This window comes from Scyliorhinus torazame, unplaced genomic scaffold (genome assembly GCF_047496885.1).
Source record: "Scyliorhinus torazame isolate Kashiwa2021f unplaced genomic scaffold, sScyTor2.1 scaffold_318, whole genome shotgun sequence".
In the NCBI taxonomy this organism is placed as follows: Eukaryota; Metazoa; Chordata; class Chondrichthyes; order Carcharhiniformes; family Scyliorhinidae; genus Scyliorhinus; species Scyliorhinus torazame.
Window position 1 is genome coordinate 121,490 of NW_027308045.1, and position 15,378 is coordinate 136,867.

Below are 15,378 nucleotides of genomic sequence, written 5' to 3' on the forward strand. Positions count from 1 at the left end.
TTCCAGTGCTTTTCTTCAACCACTAACACTTACATGGCCTAGTTTTATTACAGTGAAAACATTTGAAACTTTTCATTTCTTTTCCACCCTCCTGGATTTCCTTTTTAATCTGAAGTACACTCTCTTTATTGTCTCCCATCAGATCACCTTTACCTTTACCACTTGAGTATTTCTCATGTCCCCAGTTTCTATCCCTCACCTGAAACTGATGTCGGAAACTAATCTTTGATTTATGAACTAATTCATAATCATCTGCCATTTCCGCTGTTAATCTCGCAGTTTTAACCCTCTGTTCTTCCACATGAGTTCTCACTACATCAGGAATTGAATTTTTAAACTCCTCCAAAAGCCTGGAAAAACTGCAGTTGGCAAATCTGCATATTAGAGTGAGGTAGTCAGTCTCACTCTAAAATGCAGCTCTCCTAACCTACCAATGCTTTGGGATCAAACCCCTTTGCCTTGGGGTTCTTAGGCAAGCCTTCTTGAGTACTGTTCCCCACAAACGGCATTTTTCTCATGCCGGGATTGGGCCCTGAATTGCCCTACCAGTGTGGGGGAGCCCCGAGGACCCCATTGTAGGTGAGCTGGGGCTTTGGTGGGGGAGGGTCTGGGGGTCACGCTGGTGGGGGGTCGAGAGGTCTGCATTTAAAATTGACATCCTGATTTCCTTCTACACTGGGGAATTCTGGCAAGCGGAGCTCCTCAGTGCAGGAAACGGGACTAAGGCAGCCTCGGCGGAATATTCCCCACTGAAGCCCCAGATTGCAACAAAGTCCTGATCGATAGCGTGGTCTTTCTCGGCGCTACAAGCCAGGAAATACCCGGCTAAATGCTCTTGACACGGAACTCTTTTTCAATTCGGGTCGATCGCGCCCAATATCTCCTTGTGAGTTGAACCAAATACTGGTTTATTTCTCATGGTGGCTCCTTCAACATCTGTGTAAGCACTATTCAAGAAGAGAGTCATTATACATTCCTAATAATAACGATGATAGAATGCACCTATTTCCAATCAATAGAGCTGTTTTTGAAGGAAATCAAAAAATATTGAACACACTATCCTTCCACAGATCTGTGCTGGACTTAAACAGCACAACAACTATCTAATATTTCTGCATTCCAACCCACTGACTCATTGGTATTTCCTGCCTGTCAGCATCTGTACCTGTCCCTGTTTTCATTCCTTTCTCTATAACATAGTGCACGGTAAGTAAGTTATTTATCCATGACTAAAATAAACTAACATCGTCCATGGAGAATCAGCACCAAAGCTGTCTCTGAGTTTTCAAACAATTTAAAAATGATTCCAGAACAGAATTAAAATTACCTCGAGAATTTATTTTTACATCGCTAACTTTCAATTAGCCTCTGACTATTTTCTTTAGCTGTCCACTACTGTTACTGCTTTCTGTACATGGACTTTAAAAAAATATTCTGATCTATCTTTCATGGTCGATGATCCCATGTTTCTCCACTCTTCACCTGCCAGTTTTATCCACTCACTTAACCGAGAAATGTCCTTTTGCAGTTTTATATTTTTTCTATTTCTTCATGGCATGTGGGTGTTGGTGGCAAAGTCATCTTTATTGCCCATCCCTAATTGCCCTTGAGAAGGCTGCGGTGGGCTGCCTTCTTGAGCTGCTGCAATCAACATGGTGTAGGTACACCCACAGTGCTGTTAGGGAGAAAATTCCAGGATTTTGAACCAGTGACAGTGAATGGACAGTGATATATTTCCAAGTCAGGATGGTGGGTGGCTTAGAGAGGAACTTCCAGGTGGTGGTGTTCCCAGGTATCTTCTAGATGGTAGCAGTTGTGGCTTTGGAAGGTACTTTCTAAGGAGTCTTGGTGAGAACCTGCAGTGCATCTAGTAGATGGTACACACAGCTGCCATGTTTATCAGTGATGGAGGGAGTGACTGTTTGTCGATGGGGTTCAAGTCAAGAGGGCCGTTTTGTTCTGGATAGCGTCAAGCTTTTTTAGTGTTGTTGAAGCTGCACTCATCCAGACAAGTGGGGAGTCTGACATCACATTCCTGACTTGTACCCTGTAGATGGTGGACAGGTTTTGGGAAGACAGGAGAACTGCACACGACACGTTTCTTAGTCTCTGGCCTGCTCGAGTAGCCACAGTATTTATATGCCTGCCCAGTTCAGTTTCTGGTGAATGATAACCCCCAGGACATTGATAATCAGAGAATCAGAGAATTTACAGTGCAGAAGGAGGTAATTCGGCCCATCGGGTCTGCACCGGCCCTTGGAAAGAGCACCCTACATAAGCCCACACCTCCACCCAATCCCCCTAACCCAGTAACCCCATTTGTGAGATGCAATTGTTACTCGCCACTTGTCATCTCAAGCCTGGATATTGTCCAGACCTTGCTGCATAGGGATATTTTTTCATAGAATTTACAGTGCAGAAGGAGGCCATTCGGCCCATCGAGTCTGCACCGGCTCTTGGAAAGAGCACCGCACCCAAGGTCAACACCTCCACCCTATCCCCATAACCTAGTAACCCCACCCAACACTAAGGGCAATTTTGGACACTAAGGGCAATTTATCATGGCCAATCCACCTAAAGTGCACATCTTTTGGACTGTGGGAGGAAGCTGGAGCACCCGGAGGAAACCCACGTAGACACGGGGAGAACGTGCAGACTCCGCACAGTCAGTGACCCAAGTCGGGAATCGAACCTGGGACCCTGGAGCTGTGAAGCAACTGTGCTAAGCACTATGCTACCATGCTGCCCATAATATGGGATTCAGTGCTGGTAATGCCATTGAATGTTAAAGGGTGATGGTTAGATTTGTCTTGTTAGAGATGGTCATTCCCCGACATTTGTGAGATGCAATTGTTACTCGCCACTTGTCATCTCAAGCCTGGATATTGTCCAGACCTTGCTGCATAGGGATTTTTTTTCATAGAATTTACAGTGCAGAAGGAGGCCATTCGGCCCATCGAGTCTGCACCGGCTCTTGGAAAGAGCACCGCACCCAAGGTCAACACCTCCACCCAATCCCCCAAACCCAGTAACCCCACCTAACCTTTTTTGACACTCAGGACAATTTATCATGGCCAATCCACCTAACCTGCACATCTTTGAACTGTGGGAGGAAACCGGAGCACCCGGAGGAAACCCACGCACACACGGGGAGGATGTGCAGACTCCGCACAGACAGTGACCCAAGTCGGAATCGAACCTGGGACCCTGGAGCTGTGAAGCAATTGTGCTATCCACAATGCTACGGTGCTGCCCCTAATGTGGACTGCTTCAGCATATGAAGATTCACGAATGGTGCTGAACATTGTGTAATTGTTCATGAAGAACTAGCTTACTTGTGGGCTTGGAGTTTTCTTGCTTCAAGAAACGAAACAGAAGGGAAATAGGCTGAAGAAGCACAGATCAGGGATCCGAAAAATGGCACCATGGATGCATTTGGTGAGGATTATGAGACACGGAATTCTTATGAAGGAAAGTTCTAAATTTAACTTGTAGGAAATCAGACTGCATGTTGCAACTTTCCTCTGCTTGATTGGGCAAAAAACATTCACGTTATCTGGTCCACCCAGCTAAACCAGGAGGAAAGGCAGACAAAGGGTTAATGATAATCATGGAAGGACATTTCTCCCCCCCGTCCGCTGTTCATAGCTGAAAGATTCCGCTTCCACCAGCGTGATCAATAGGAAGAAGGAAGCATTTTGCAATTTGTAGCCATGTTACATGAATTAGCAAAGTGCTGTGAATTTGGTCAAACACTTGATGATACACTTCAAGGCACTTATCTGTTGATCAGAAATGAAGCCATCCAAAGGACACTGTTGACTGAAGGTGCTCTAACCCTGAAATATATTATGGAAATTGCTACTTCTTTGGAACTTGCATTGAAAGAGGCTTTGTTAATTAGAGTCTGAGGAAAGGTTCATAAGGTGGAGGCTGCTAAAAGCAAGTCTATGAAAAATCTACCGTGTCATCACTGGACTCAAGTGCGTCATTTTGCAGGAGATTGTTGGATAAGGAGAATAAATTCAAAGATTGTGGCAAAATAGGCCGTATTGCCAAGCATGTCGGTCACGTCAACCTTCACCAGCCCAAAACTTTAAAAAATACAGCCAAGTTTGCTCCTTGAGTTGACAAGTTAAGTGAAAGAACTAAATACTCACAAGCGGACAATATGCCAGACCAGCTTCAAGTATTCAAGCGAGGCGTGTTGTCAGTACAAGCTTCTGGGTGTTCCCAAAACTTGATGGTAATACGATCATTTCATAAGGGGAGGTCATGTCTGACAAATTTGTGAGCACCCTTTGGAGTGTTATGGGCGAGGCTTTTCAGAACCCCAAAATGTATCATGGAGTTCAACCAACCTCTCCCTTTAATGGATTTGTTGCTTTTCCAAGCACATGGCTTTTTCCCTAGGTGTGGGATTACAATTATGGACTCGTGTGTTTTTAAACACAAAACACTATTTATTCCATGAACTCAACTTAACATCTTAAATAAACATTGGATCTCTTAACACCTCTTACTTCAAAGATAACTCAGAAAATATTGCAACAGTAAATAATTCCTTAAAATGTTCCTTCAAACTTCCAAGAGACTTAACACCTTTAAACAAAATCACATCAGGTTAAAGGTACATATATTTTCTGTAGAATAGCAGAGATTGTCGCAAACTGGCTTTCTACTTTTAAACTGCTCTCAGCAAAACCAGCCAGGCACTTTTTAGCTGCTCTCAGCAAAACCAAACTGCAAAACCTGCAGCTCTCTGGAAACACACACACTGCTTTTTAAACTGAAAGTAAAAACCTGCAAAATGGCTGACCTGAGCTGAGCATCACTGTTTTCTTAAAGGTACATTGCTTAAACATCCAGTTCTTAAAGGCACTCTCGCATGACACCTCCCCCCAAGAAAAAAAATACACCATCAACTTCAAGATGGTTTCATTTTTCACTTTTGCACCATACACTAAGAAATGTACACAGTAAATATACCTTTTTGTTTTTTAAAAAAGACAACGCATGCAAACAGGTATAATAATATAGTCAATTTTTCTTTGCTCTTCTTCCTCCAACCGAAATCCTTCTCGATTGACAGTCTCTTTGAACAATGGATCTGCGTGATCCATCCATTCCTCTACTCCTCGGCATTTCTCTTTAGAATCAGATACTTTAGTTCAATCTGACCACAGAGTCCCTTGCAATTCTCCAATACAGGAGCATTGGTGATCACAGCTTTCAGGCAGTCAAATGCCTGTTGAAAATCCACTGTCCCTTGAAACTTTTGACATTTCTTTAGCAAGTCCATCAGTGGAGTAATCACTTTTGCACAACTGTTCAATCAAATTCATTCATGCTAGGAGATTGCATTATTTCCCTTCGTCTTGAGGATAACGGAAACTTGGCAAGGAAAGTGATTCGAGCTTCTCCAAATTCACTTTCGGCTAGGTATATCACCAAACCCGCCTCCTGAAGTTGATCGAAGAACTCTATACGATGTTTTAAATGTTCTTTTCATGTCTGGAAGTTGGAAATAAAAGCAGATTGTCCCACTTTCTCAATGCAATCCTTAAAACGTGGGATAGGAGAAGAGTCCGTTCTTGAAACTGCATTCCCCTTTCTATAGTCCACTCACAACCGTTGGGTCCCTTCTGGTTTCGGTACCATCACTATGAGTGCGCTCCATTGGCTGCAACCCACTTCAAATATGCCATTTTTCAGCATACTCTCAATCTCTCTGTTAACCTGTGCCAATTTTAAAGGATTAAGTCTAGATGGATGTTGTTTGATAGGAACAGCATTTCCCACATCGACATCAGTTATAGCCATTTTAGTACTTCCCAATTTATCTCTACAGGCTTTCCCATGTGATATAAATAACTCTTTCAGATCAGTTTTTTTTTCCTCTGGAAGGTAACTTAACAATTCATCCCAATTTTTAAGAACAACCTCATTTTCCAATTTAATTTGAGGTATGTCAAATTCACAGTCATCTGGATTTGGTTCGTCACTTTGAGTTAGAATCATTCAAACCTCCTTTTTCTCTCCTTCCCTTTCAAAGAACCTTTTAAGCATATTCACATGACACACTCGGTGAGTCTTCCTTCTATCTGGTGTTTTTACCACATAATTCACCTCACTTAATTTACTTTCAATCTTATATGGTCCACAAAACCTGGCTTTTTAAAGGCTCCCCTACCACTGTTAACAACACTAAAACTTTATTCCCACTGGCAAAACTACGAACTTTGGATTTCTCATCCGCTACCCGTTTCATCACATTTTGTGCAACTTTCAAATGTTGTCTTGCCAATTCACCTGCTCTATTTAATCGTTCCCTAAAGTTTGACACGTAATCCAACAGTGTAATTTCCGATTTCTCACCCACCAATTGCTCCTGAATCAATTTAAGTGGTCCTCTTACCTCATGACCAAAAATTAGTTCAAAAGGACTAAATTTGGTAGACTCATAAGTTCCTTCCCATTTGCAAACAATACGAATGGAATTCCTTTATCCCAATCCTCTGGATAATCTTGACAATACGCCCTTAACATTGTCTTTAATGTCTGATGCCACCTTTCTAACGCTCCCTGCGATTCTGGATGGTACGCAGGTGATTTGAATTGTTTTATTCCTGAGCTATCCATAACTTATTTGAATAACTTTGAAGTAAAATTTGTTCCTTGATCCGATTGAATTTCTGTGGGTAGTCCATATCTAGTAAAGAATTTAAGTAACTCCTCCATAATCCTTTTAGCTGTAATATTACGTACTGGAATCGCCTCTGGAAACCTAGTAGACACATCTATTACAGTCAAAAGATATTGATTCCCACTTTTTGTTTCAGAAAGCGGTCCTACACAATCGATTAGGACCCTTGTAAAAAGTTCCTCAAATGCTGGAATGGGTATTAGGAATGGGTATTAAGGGGGCTGGTTTTATCACTGCTTGAGGTTTCCCTATCACTTGACATGTGTGACATGATTGACAAAATTTAACGCCATCTTTATGTAGTCCAGGCCAATAAAAATGTTTCTGGATTTTAGCTTGAGTTTTCCTTATTCTGAAATGACCTCCCACTGGTACCTCATGTGCAACTCGCAACACCTCCTTTCTATACCCTACCGGCAATACTCCTTGATGAACTTCTGCCCACTTTTCATCCGCCTGCATATGTGCAGGTCTCCATTTTCTCATCAAGACATCATTTTTACGGTAATAACACTCTGGTATACTCTCAGATTCCTATTCCGTATATGCTTTCTGATATATCCGTTTTATTTCTACATCTTTCTGTTGTAACTCTGCCAATTTTCCTGAACTAAAAATATCCATCTCATCCGCCACCTTCTTTTTCAACCATCTGATCAAAAATCGTTTCTGATAATTGCACTTCAACTTGAAATGAAAATCACTTATTGTCACAAGTAGGCTTCAAATGAAGTTACTGTGAAAAGCCCCTAGTCGCCACATTCCAGCGCCTGTTCAGGGAGGCTGTTACGGGAATCGAACCGTGCTGCTGGTTTGCCTTGGTCTGCTTTCAAAGCCAGCGATTTAGCCCTGTGCTAAACAGCCCTTCATCTTCACTCTTTGAGTTCTCCTCTTGTCGTAACCTGTGATTTTGCGACCTTGTTACCACACAATCCAGAATCTCAGGGTATTCATCCTAAAACCCTTCAGTTGTCTGATTTTCAACTGGCTTATCAACCACAGTAGGCATCACTCCCACCTGCGATCCAGCTATATTATTACCCAAGATAAACTGTATTCCTGGACAAGATAGTTTATCTATTACTCCTACTACCACTTCACCACTCTTCACTGGACTTTCCAACCTTACTTATATAATGGAACGCTACTCCTCTCACCCTGAATTCCACATATCACCACCTTTTCTGGCAACATTCTTCCCAAACTACATAATTCCTCATCTCTTATCATTAAAGATTGACTGGCCCCTGTATCTCTTAAAATTGTGACTTCTTTACCTGCTCCTCCTGATACACATGAGTAAACTTTACCCACGCAAGTAAATTCCTTGAAGACATCTGGCACCTTCTTAACAATTACTTCTTGAACAGGCTGTACAATCGTTTGCACCTCCTTCACTTCCCTTGGGCTTTCCTTTACCACTCTAACAAACCCCACTGTCTTATCCTGTTTTATCACATCAGCCTTTCCAGTGCTTTTCTTCAACCACTAACACTGTGACGTTACATGGCCTAGTTTTATTACAGTGAAAACATTTGAAACTTTTCCCATGCCGGGATTGGGCCCTGAATTGCCCTACCAGTGTGGGGGAGCCCCGAGGACCCCATTGTAGGTGAGCTGGGGCTTTGGTGGGGGAGGGTCTGGGGGTCATGCTGGTGGGGGGTCGAGAGGTCTGCATTTAAAATTGACATCCTGATTTCCTTCTACACTGGGGAATTCTGGCAAGCAGAGCTCCTCAGTGCAGGAAACGGGACTAAGGCAGCCTCGGCGGAATATTCCCCACTGAAGCCCCAGATTGCAACAAAGTCCTGATCGATAGCGTGGTCTTTCTCGGCGCTACAAGCCAGGAAATACCCGGCTAAATGCTCTTGACACGGAACTCTTTTTCAATTCGGGTCGATCGCGCCCAATATCTCCTTGTGAGTTGAACCAAATACTGGTTTATTTCTCATGGTGGCTCCTTCAACATCTGTGTAAGCACTATTCAAGAAGAGAGTCATTATACATTCCTAATAATAATGATGATAGAATGCACCTATTTCAAATCAATAGAGCTGTTTTTGAAGGAAAGCAAAAAATATTGAACACACTATCCTTCCACAGATCTGTGCTGGACTTAAACAGCACAACAACTATCTAATATTTCTGCATTCCAACCCACTGACTCATTGGTATTTCCTGCCTGTCAGCATCTGTACCTGTCCCTGTTTTCATTCCTTTCTCTATAACATAGTGCACGGTAAGTAAGTTATTTATACATGACTAAAATAAACTAACATCGTCCATGGAGAATCATCACCAAAGCTGTCTCTGAGTTTTCAAACAATTTAAAAATGATTCCAGAACAGAATTAAAATTACCTCGAGAATTTATTTTTACATCGCTAACTTTCAATTAGCCTCTGACTATTTTCTTTAGCTGTCCACTACTGTTACTGCTTTCTGTACATGGACTTTAAAAAAATATTCTGATCTATCTTTCATGGTCGATGATCCCATGTTTCTCCACTCTTCACCTGCCAGTTTTATCCACTCACTTAACCGAGAAATGTCCTTTTGCAGTTTTATATTTTTTCTATTTCTTCATGGCATGTGGGTGTTGGTGGCAAAGTCATCTTTATTGCCCATCCCTAATTGCCCTTGAGAAGGCTGAGGTGGGCTGCCTTCTTGAGCTGCTGCAATCAACATGGTGTAGGTACACCCACAGTGCTGTTAGGGAGAAAATTCCAGGATTTTGAACCAGTGACAGTGAATGGACAGTGATATATTTCCAAGTCAGGATGGTGGGTGGCTTAGAGAGGAACTTCCAGGTGGTGGTGTTCCCAGGTATCTTCTAGATGGTAGCAGTTGTGGCTTTGGAAGGTACTTTCTAAGGAGTCTTGGTGAGAACCTGCAGTGCATCTAGTAGATGGTACACACAGCTGCCATGTTTATCAGTGATGGAGGGAGTGACTGTTTGTCAATGGGTGCAAGTCAAGAGGGCCGTTTTGTTCTGGATAGCGTCAAGCTTCTTGAGTGTTGTTGGAGCTGCACTCATCCAGACAAGTGGGGAGTCTTACATCACATTCCTGACTTGTACCCTGTAGATGGTGAACAGGTTTTGGGAAGACAGGAGAACTGCACACGACACGTTTCTTAGTCTCTGGCCTGCTCGAGTAGCCACAGTATTTATATGGCTGCCCAGTTCAGTTTCTGGTGAATGATAACCCCCAGGACATTGATAATCAGAGAATCAGAGAATTTACAGTGCAGAAGGAGGTAATTCGGCCCATCGAGTCTGCACCGGCCCTTGGAAAGAGCACCCTACCTAAGCCCACACCTCCACCCAATCCCCCTAACCCAGTAACCCCACCTAACCTTTTTTGACACTCAGGACAATTTATCATGGCCAATCCACCTAACCTGCACATCTTTTGGACTGTGGGAGGAAGCGGGAGCACCCGGAGGAAACCCACGTAGACACGGGGAGAACGTGCAGACTCCGCACAGTCAGTGACCCAAGTCGGGAATCGAACCTGGGACCCTGGAGCTGTGAAGCAACTGTGCTAACCACTATGCTACCATGCTGCCCATATTATGGGATTCAGTGCTGGTAATGCCATTGAATGTTAAGGGGTGATGGTTAGATTTGTCTTGTTAGAGATGGTCATTCCCCGACATTTGTGAGATGCAATTGTTACTCGCCACTTGTCATCTCAAGCCTGGATATTGTCCAGATCTTTCTGCATAGGGATTTTTTTTCATAGAATTTACAGTGCAGAAGGAGGCCATTCGGCCCATCGAGTCTGCACCGGCTCTTGGAAAGAGCACCGCACCCAAGGTCAACACCTCCACCCTATCCCCATAACCCAGTAACCCCACCCAACACTAAGGGCAATTTTGGACACTAAGGGCAATTTATCATGGCCAATCCACCTAACCTGCACATCTTTGAACTGTGGGAGGAAACCGGAGCACCTGGAGGAAACCCACGCACACACGGGGAGGATGTGCAGACTCTGCACAGACAGTGACCCAAGTCGGAATCGAACCTGGGACCCTGGAGCTGCGAAGCAATTGTGCTATCCACGATGCTATGGTGCTGCCCCTAATGTGGACTGCTTCAGCATATGAAGATTCACGAATGGTTACGGGTGTGTGCGACACGGGTTACTGCCAGGGGCACCATGTTGCCTACTCACCATTGCCGTGCTGAGGAGGTTGTGCAGTGTTTTAAACTCTGCTGGCCGGTCCGGATGCTGTTGCTCACAGCGCTGACCGTGTCTGCCACCTGCGCCCAGGCATGGCGGACGGTGACAGCTGGCAGCCTCCTTCCTGGGCCGGGGTACAGGGTGAACCACCTCTCGTCCACCGCATCCAGGAGGGTCTCCAGCGTGCCGCCCGTATAACGGGGTGCCACTCTCCTTGCTGCCACCTTGTTGGCTGGGATGGTGTGTGTGTGAATTGAAGTGTGGCTATGCGGCTTCAACTTTTCAGCCTCCCGAGTGTAAATCTCTGACCCGGCGAATCCTGCACCATTTCTCATTGGAACCGATTGTGTTCCAGGTGGTGCTGGTGGTTCGCCCCCTTAACAGTAGCTGAATCAGTCCAGATTTGGCGACAGTTTTGCTGTCGTAGAACTCCACAAATCCTGCGCTGGCATCAACACTTAATCTCAGAAACGGAGAGTCCCACCGCCGTTCACTCGCTGGAGCTGAATTGCACCAGTTATATGATCCCCTTGTTGTCCTAATGCAGGATGCAATTCAGTGTTCCAGGGAATCCTCATATTGGTCAACTTGAGTGGACAGCCTGACAGCGAGTCCCTGTGGCCGGTGACCACCCCCTCTCCTCCGCCCACACACCCCAACACCACCACCTCCACAAATTAGCCCTGACCCCACCTCCACTGCACAGCAGACCCCACCCCGAGATTGCTTGGGTGCCCCTCCTCTACCCCCAAGTACGGGGGGTGTCCCGACCCACCGCCCCAGGATCCTTGTAATAGGGGTACACACCCCGGGACCCCTGTAATGGGAGACCCCCCCAGGGACCACTCTAATGGGGGGATCCCCTGCAGGGACCCCTGTAATAGAGATACCTCCCCACCATCTCCTGTAATTGGCGGACATGTCCCAGGGACCCCCACCTAAAGGAACCCCCTCCAATGACCGTCCCAGACACAGACCCCCCTCCCCTAGAGAAGGGGTCCCTGTCTGGAAGCTAGAGAGCAATCCAGACAGAGCAGTGGGCAACGTCATCGCTGCAATATTTACCTTGTCGCTCCATGTGTCCATTCCACTGAGGAGAGCAGCTGTACCTGCGTCTGATACCCACCGATCCATTAGCTGCACGCCATTCATATCTTTGGAACAGTGCTCTGTGATTGACAGCTTGTAAAAACAATCTGCAGCTTTGATCCATTCATACCCTGACACGCTTCAGTGGCCCAAGTGGTGAAACCCCAATGTTTGTAAACATTGACCACATCTAAGAGAGGTAAGTGCAGTGAAATCACACGCATGAGTGATTGGAATGAGTGCCTGGAAAAACTGCAGTTGGCAAATCTGCATATTAGAGTGAGGTAGTCAGACTCACTCTAAAATGCAGCTCTCCTACCCTACCAATGCTTTGGGATCAAACCCCTTGGGACCTTGGGGTTCTTAGGCAAGCCTTCTTGTGTACTGTTCCCCACAAACGGGGAACAGATGGAACAGCACTTGGTGGGAGGTGGTGTCTCCCAGGTGTCAGCCTGGTACTGCAAGATTGGCACTGCCAAGGTGCCAGGCTGGCATTTTTCCCATGCCGGGATTGGGCCCTGAATTGCCCTACCAGTGTGGGGGAGCCCCGAGGACCCCATTGTAGGTGAGCTGGGGCTTTGGTGGGGGAGGGTCTGGGGGTCATGCTGGTGGGGGGTCGAGAGATCTGCATTTAAAAATGACATCCTGATTTCCTTCTACACTGGGGAATTCTGGCAAGTGGAGCTCCTCAGTGCAGGAAACGGGACTAAGGCAGCCTCGGCGGAATATTCCCCACTGAAGCCCCAGATTGCAACAAAGTCCTGATCGATAGCGTGGTCTTTCTCGGCGCTACAAGCCAGGAAATACCCGGCTAAATGCTCTTGACAAGGAACTCTTTTTCAATTCGGGTCGATCGCTCCCAATATCTCCTTGTGAGTTGAACCAAATACTGTTTTATTTCTCATGGTGGCTCCTTCAACCTCTGTGTAAGCACTATTCAAGAAGAGAGTCATTATACATTCCTAATAATAATGATGATAGAATGCACCTATTTCCAATCAATAGAGCTGTTTTTGAAGGAAAGCAAAAAATATTGAACACACTATCCTTCCACAGATCTGTGCTGGACTTAAACAGCACGACAACTATCTAATATTTCTGCATTCCAACCCACTGACTCATTGGTATTTCCTGCCTGTCAGCATCTGTACCTGTCCCTGTTTTCATTCCTTTCTCTATAACATAGTGCACGGTAAGTAAGTTATTTATCCATGACTAAAATAAACTAACATCGTCCATGGAGAATCATCACCAAAGCTGTCTCTGAGTTTTCAAACAATTTAAAAATGATTCCAGAACAGAATTAAAATTACCTCGAGAATTTATTTTTACATCGCTAACTTTCAATTAGCCCCTGACTATTTTCTTTAGCTGTCCACTACTGTTAGTGCTTTCTGTACATGGACTTTAAAAATATATTCTGATCTATCTTTCATGGTCGATGATCCCATGTTTCTCCACTCTTCACCTGCCAGTTTTATCCACTCACTTAACCGAGAAATGTCCTTTTGCAGTTTTATATTTTTTCTATTTCTTCATGGCATGTGGGTGTAGGTGGCAAAGTCATCTTTATTGCCCATCCCTAATTGCCCTTGAGAAGGCTGCGGTGAGCTGCCTTCTTGAGCTGCTGCAATCAACAGTGTGTAGGTACACCTACAGTGCTGTTATGGAGAAAATTCCAGGATTTTGAACCAGTGACAGCGAATGGACAGTGATATATTTCCAAGTCAGGATGGTGGGTGGCTTGGAGAGGAACTTCCAGGTGGTGGTGTTCCCAGGTATCTTCTAGATGGTAGCAGTTGTGGCTTTGGAAGGTACTATCTAAGGAGTCTTGGTGAGATCCTGCAGTGCATCTAGTAGGTGGTACACACAGCTGCCATGTTTATCAGTGATGGAGAGAGTGACTGTTTGTCGATGGGGTGCAAGTCAAGAGGGCCGTTTTGTTCTGGATAGCGTCAAGCTTCTTGAGTGTTGTTGGAACTGCACTCATCCAGACAAGTGGGGAGTCTTACATCACATTCCTGACTTGTGCACTGGAGATGGTGAACAGGTTTTGGGAAGACAGGAGAACTGCACACGACACGTTTCTTAGTCTCTGGCCTGCTCGAGTAGCCACAGTATTTATATGGCTGCCCAGTTCAGTTTCTGGTGAATGATAACCCCCAGGACATTGATAATCAGAGAATCAGAGAATTTACAGTGCAGAAGGAGGTAATTCGGCCCATCGAGTCTGCTCCGGCCCTTGGAAAGAGCACTCTACTTAAGCCCACACCTCCACCCAATCCCCCTAACCCAGTAACCCCACCTAACCTTTTTTGACACTCAGGACAATTTATCATGGCCAATCCACCTAACCTGCACATCTTTTGGACTGTGGGAGGAAGCGGGAGCACCCGGAGGAAACCCACGTAGACACAGGTAGAACGCGCAGACTCCGCACAGTCAGTGACCCAAGTCGGGAATCGAACCTGGGACCCTGGAGCTGTGAAGCAACTGTGCTAACTACTATGCTACCATGCTGCCCATAATATGGGATTCAGTGCTGGTAATGCCATTGAATGTTAAGGGGTGATGGTTAGATTTGTCTTGTTAGAGATGGTCATTCCCCGACATTTGTGAGATGCAATTGTTACTCGCCACTTGTCATCTCAAGCCTGGATATTGTCCAGATCTTGCTGCATAGGGATTTTTCTTCATAGAATTTACAGTGCAGAAGGAGGCCATTCGGCCCATCGAGTCTGCACCGGCTCTTGGAAAGAGCACCGCACCCAAGGTCAACACCTCCACCCTATCCCCATAACCCATAACCTCACCCAACACTAAGGGCAATTTTGGACACTAAGGGCAATTTATCATGGCCAATCCACCTAACCTGCACATCTTTGAACTGTGGGAGGAAACCGGAGCACCCGGAGGAAACCCACGCACACACGGGGAGGATGTGCAGACTCCGCACAGACAGTGACCCAAGCCGGAATCGAACCTGGGACCCTGGAGCTGTGAAGCAATTGTGCTATCCACAATGCTACGGTGCTGCCCCTAATGTGGACTGCTTCAGCATATGAAGATTCACGAATGGTGCTGAACATTGTGTAATTGTTCATGAAGAACTAGCTTACTTGTGGGCTTGGAGTTTTCTTGCTTCAAGAAACGAAACAGAAGGGAAATAGGCTGAAGAAGCACAGATCAGGGATCCGAAAAATGACACCATGGATGCATTCGGTGAGGATTATGAGACACGGAATTCTTATGAAGAAAAGTTCTAAATGTAACTTGTAGGAAATCAGACTGCATGTTGCAACTTTCCTCTGCTTGATTGGGCAAAAAACATTCACGTGTGTTACAAAATCTGGTACACCCAGCTAAACCAGGAGGAAAGGCAGACAAAGGGTTA